This window comes from Bombina bombina, chromosome 11, assembly GCF_027579735.1.
Source record: "Bombina bombina isolate aBomBom1 chromosome 11, aBomBom1.pri, whole genome shotgun sequence".
Taxonomy (NCBI): Eukaryota; Metazoa; Chordata; class Amphibia; order Anura; family Bombinatoridae; genus Bombina; species Bombina bombina.
The window spans coordinates 6,942,290-6,948,289 of NC_069509.1; the positions used below are offsets into that span (position 1 = coordinate 6,942,290).

At 49.5% G+C, this 6,000-nt stretch overlaps 1 protein-coding gene across 1 annotated transcript in view; it reads left to right on the plus strand.

Moving 5' to 3' along the window:
- The window catches only part of TBC1D10B (TBC1 domain family member 10B), a 193,042-nt gene that overhangs the window by 139,201 nt on the left and 47,841 nt on the right, over positions 1 to 6,000 (plus strand). The gene's annotated exons all lie outside the window — the stretch shown is intronic.

The following is a 6,000-nucleotide window of genomic DNA, read 5'->3' on the forward strand; positions in this document are numbered from 1 at the left end:
GATCGCAGAATTGAACGAACTGGATCAGAGCTTCACAATGGCGGAAACACCGACCACGATTAGTGACGAAAAAACCAGGATTGTTCGGGAAAGGCTCTCATTATACGGGCCGAACCCCTCCATGGAATTGGTACAGCAGTTGATGGCGGAGGCGGACGAGGATATACGAGAGACTCGAGCCCACGAACTCAACCTAGCGAACGCACACCGCAATGCTGTAGCCCCGCAGGTAATCATCCCTGTCGAAAATGCTGGGAGGCCCAAGATACCCTATACGGCATTTCGACCCTTTCTAGAGAGCGAGACAGGGATTGATGAATATTTGGCGGACTTCGAAAGGCAATGTGCCCTGCACCAGATTCCCAACAGAGAGTGGCCCACGATATTGTCTGGGAAACTATCCGGGCGAGCCCTGGAAGCCTTTCGTACTCTGGGTGCTAAGGAAGTGACACAGTATGAGCTAGTTAAGGAGACACTGTTGCGACGGTACGCTGTAACTCCGGACACGTATCGCCGACAGTTTCGGGGCACGGAAAAGAAGCCTAACGATACCCATATGGAATGGGCGCACCGAATGCGGAGAGCGGCAAATCACTGGCTGAGCGGAAGTAAAGCGGTGACTGGGGAGGAAATTTTACAATTGTTTCTCTTAGAACATTTTTATAATGGCATGGAACAGCAAGGGAAGGAATGGCTGCGAGACAGGCGGCCTTCTACCTTAGAAGAAGCAGCCAAATTGGCCGATGAACATTATGACTCCCGTCTTCACGAACCCATGAACTACCGAGCTCCAGCACGGGTCGAACCCAGAGAGGTTTACCGTGCACCCCCTCGTGCTGAATTCCGAGCCCCGGTGCCCACAGGGCCCGTCCGACACTCAGGACCACCCAATAACAGCTCTGAGCGTCACAGACCGACTTGCCACCGATGCAAGCAACCAGGGCATTTCATGGCTAGCTGCCCCCTTAATACGCACCAGACACCCAGGAATTACAATTACCCCTCTGGGTCCTATCGTCCGGCCCGGGCCCTCTGTGTTAACCAAGAGGCCCCTATGGAGGGATATGTGGGGCCGCTTCACGAGGCAGACCCTGTATATGCTGCCTCAGATAACCGCCAGCACCATCGGCAGAGGGTATGGCTCGAGGGGCGATCTACCGAGGGATTGCGAGACACAGGGGCTACTATCACGCTGGTACAGAGTCATTTGGTGCCAGAGCACAAGCGATCCGGACAGACTGTGGCCGTTAGAGTGGCGGGGGGGGATGTGTACAAAATTCCAACAGCTAAAGTGCATCTTGATTGGGGAGCGGGAAAGGGGGCTGTGAACGTGGGCCTAATGGATAATTTACCTGCCGAAGTACTACTGGGCAACGATTTGGGCCCCATGACTTCTGCCTATGCTCCAGTATGCAACAACGAGGCGGACCCAGTGACTACACGGGCCCAAGCCCGGACGGAGCGAGAGCTCTCACCAGTGCGGGAGACACAGGTAAGACCTACCCCGACCTTGCCTGACAGGTTAGGCCCCATACCCTGGGACACCCCAGATGCTTTCGAGGCAGAGTCTAAGACTGACCCGACCTTACAAAAGTACCGGGAACGAGCAGAGACCGGAGGGGGCGGGGCAGATAACGAAACATTCTTATGGGAAAAAGGGAAACTATACCGCTGGACAGAGAAAAGGGGACAGCGTAGGCGACAGCTGGTAGTGCCCCACAAATACCGTCAAGAAATCCTCAAAATAGGCCACGACATCCCCTTAGCAGGCCACCTAGCCGTTACCCGTACCCTACACCGCATTACTCACACGTTCTTTTGGCCAGGGGTGCACGCTGACGTTAGAACTTACTGTAACACCTGCGATGTGTGTCAACGAGTAGGAAGGCGAGGCGATCACCCTAAAGCCCAGCTAGTAAATATGCCCATTGTAGAGGAACCCTTCAGCCGGGTTGCTATTGACCTAGTGGGACCACTGGCTACCCCTAGTCCCTCCGGTAAGCGCTACATTCTTACCGTAGTGGACTACGCTACCAGGTACCCAGAGGCTGTCGCCCTATCCAACATACAAGCGGATACGGTAGCGAATGCACTAGTACAGGTGTTCTCCCGGGTAGGATTTCCAAAAGAAATCCTATCCGACCGAGGCACCCAATTTACGGCTGAATTAACCCAACAACTCTGGCAGGTTTGCAAAATTAAGTCCCTCCTGAGCTCCCCATACCACCCCCAGACGAACGGGCTGTGTGAGAGGTTCAATGGGACCCTCAAGCAAATGCTCAAGACGTTCACTCAGGAATACCGAGACTGGGAACGCTTCCTGCCGCACCTCCTATTTGCTTATCGGGAGGTGCCCCAGGAAACGACAGGGTTCTCTCCCTTCGAGTTGCTCTACGGAAGAAAGGTACGGGGACCCCTAAACCTGATCCGGGAGCACTGGGAGGGAGAGATGGAGGCTGACGGTGTCCCCATTGTGCCATACGTGCTGGAACTCAGGGACCGAATGGAGCAATTAGCCAAATCCGTGCGGGCTAATCTCCAGTTGGCCCAGAGAAGACAGAAAGTATGGTACGATCGGGGGGCCCGAAAGAGAATCTTCACCATAGGACAAAAGGTGTTAGTACTTAAGCCGGTGAAGACAGACAAATTGCAGGCGTCCTGGCAGGGTCCCTACCAGATCGTAGAGAAAAGGGGAGACACCACTTATGTGATAGCTAGCTGCCATGACAACAATCTTAGAAAGACATTCCATGTAAACATGCTCAAGGAATATTTTGAGCGACCAGAGAACGTGACGGCCGTATGTTGTTCCCCTCAGGAAGACCCCGACAGTTTACCCATTCCAGACCTATTAGAAAAGAGTCTCCCCACAGGTATAGTGGCGCAGGTTCAGATAGGGGACCGACTTAGCCCCACTGAAAGGGAGCAGCTCAACCAACTCCTCCAGTCCAAACACCTCACCTTCTCCCCGAAGCCAGGGTACACTACTTTAACCACCCACCAGGTAGATACTCCGGGACAAGCTCCCTTGCGCCAGGCTCCGTACCGAATCCCCGAAGCAGTTAGGACAGGAATGAAGAAGGAGATCGATGAGATGCTCCAGCTCAGGGTAATTGAGCCCTCCGATAGTCCATGGGCCTCCCCAGTTGTCTTGGTGCCCAAGAAAGATGGGACCACCCGGTTCTGTGTAGACTATCGGAGGCTCAATGAAAATACCGTGACGGACGCTTACCCTATGCCCAGGGTAGACGAGCTACTCGATCGTATAGCCAGGGGAAATTACCTGACCACTATTGACCTCTGCAAAGGTTACTGGCAGATTCCCCTGGCCCCGGAGGCTATCCCCAAGTCGGCATTCGTCACCCCATTCGGCTTATATCAGTTTAGGGTAATGCCGTTTGGGATGAAGAATGCCCCAGCTACATTCCAGCGCTTGGTGGATAGGCTCCTGGATGGCTTCCAGAGTTTTGCTTGCGCCTACCTGGACGACATAGCGATCCACAGTGAGTCCTGGGAGGACCACTTAGCTCATGTGGGAATGGTTCTGGATCAGATCCGGGCTGCTGGCCTGACTCTGAAGCCAGAAAAATGCCACTTTGGGATGGCCGAGGTACAGTACCTGGGTCACCGGGTGGGGTGTGGAAAGCAGCGACCAGAGCCGGCCAAAATAGAAGCTGTCGCCAATTGGCCCACCCCCATCACTAAGACTCAGGTCCTAGCCTTCCTGGGCACGGCAGGGTACTATAGACGGTTCGTACCAGACTACAGCACACTTGCCAAACCCCTGACTGACTTGACCAAGAAGAACTTACCTCGACAGGTCCTGTGGTCTCCCCACTGTGAAACGGCTTTCCAGGCTCTCAAAAATGCTCTAATTAACGCTCCTGTCTTGGCGGCCCCAGCCCTTAACAAACGTTTTATCGTCCATACAGACGCTTCCATGTTCGGGCTGGGAGCTGTCCTCAGCCAAGTAGGCGAAGATGGAGGGGAGCATCCAGTTGCCTACATCAGCCGGAAGCTCCTGCCCCGCGAAGTCAGCTATGCAGCGGTCGAAAAGGAGTGTTTGGCTTTGGTGTGGGCATTAAAGAAATTGACTCCCTATTTATATGGTCAGGAGTTCACTCTGGTCACCGACCATAACCCGTTGGTGTGGCTGAACCGGGTCTCTGGAGATAACGGCAGGCTATTACGTTGGAGCTTATCGTTGCAACCCTTCAATTTCACCATTACTTACAGACCTGGGAAACAGAATGGCAACGCCGACGGGTTGTCCAGACAAACAGACCTCAGCCCCGCATAACCAGCGGTCTGGACAGCCTTAGTCTGCCCCGAAAAGGGGTCAGACCGTGTCTGCCAGAGTGTCCCACAGAAAGGGAGCACTGTTACAGAAGCATTAGTTATTTTGTTGTGAAGAGCTTATTTCCCAGCAGCAATGCCTGAACCAGCAAGCCAGCGCCTAAGAAGGGCTCCAAGAAAACCGTAACAAGTATCATTTCATAAAGAGTTAACTCTTTTTTTTCAGCTTTTAGAAACTATTGCCTAAATACACATTTTTGCTGGCCTCAGCTCTAAGTTTAGGGATAACCAATCCCATTGTCTAATCACCTCTGGAGCCAGACTGCTAATTGATAAGATGAACTTGTAAACTTGTTATCTTAAGTACTGTAATCCTATTGTGGCCTGTCAAAGGACAGTGCTCTCTATCTAAATGTGTGATGGGGGATTTTGTGCTTCCCCCCCCTCTCCCCCTGGGAGTGCCCTGTGTGCATGTAACCTTAATAAAAAGCAGGCTGGGCATCCCAGTGCTGAGTTCTTGTTTGACCCTCAATCGCAGCGTTGACTCGTTTTTGTGGGCAGAAGGGTATCCTAGCTGTACTACAGCTAAGGGAGATTATTCTATATTTGCGAGACTCATATAGAATACTATGGAAAGCAGCTTCTCCCCTCTTTAGCAATAGGGATCCAGGCTACTAAGCGGTCCATCTCTCAGCGAGACTAAGGGTAACCGTAACAGAAAGCTACTGCTACTTCTGTCTCTGGTTGAGAAGTATAATTTGTTTTGCTTAGAGACTGCTGGACACCAGCCTCCTGAGAGAATCACAGCTCATTCCACTAGGGCTGTCTCTTCTTCTTGGGCTTTCAAAAATCAAGCTTCTGTGGAACAGATTTGCAAGGCTGCAACTTGGTCCTCTTTGCATACTTTTTCCAAATGTTATGAATTTGATATTTGAAGTTATAGAAGGGAGCGCTTGAAGCTAAATAGGATATGTGCTGTAAAGTGCAAGAAAGCAATATATATATAAAATATGTATAAAAATGTGACCGCAGTCTAAAATTTAATACAACAATGAATAAATATTACATTAAAAAGTAACATGGATCCATGATACGTATAGTATGGTTTAAAAACTAAAGATGAGTCTGACTGAAATATTACACAGACTTAAACAAACTATCTAGCAGTGATGAGCAATGAGAGTGGAGATACACTATTTATCAACAAGTATTAAAAACAAGTGTAAAAACAAATGGTAGTATCATGTGATGTAGCAAAAACCTAGTGAATCAATATGGGACAAAAAAAGAGTTTGTAAAACAATGTTCAAAAAAGTGATCAAAAAGGTGATCAAAAAATGTGTCTGAGTCCAAAATTGAAAACAAAAATGTCCACGATGAAAGTCAAATCCTCAACCTATGAAATGATTCCAATTAATAGTGGGTATCCAAAGTCCGCAAAAAAGTGTTCAACAAATTTTTTTGCTACATCACATGATACTACCATTTGTTTTTACACTTGTTTTTACACTTGTTTTTAATACTTGTTGATAAATTGTGTATCTCCACTCTTATTGCTCATCACTGCTAGATAGTTTGTTTAGGTCTGTGTAATATTTCAGTCAGACTCATCTTTAGTTTTTAAACCATACTATACGTATCATGGATCCATGTTACTTTTTAATGTAATATTTATTCATTGTTGTATTAAATTTTAGACCGGTC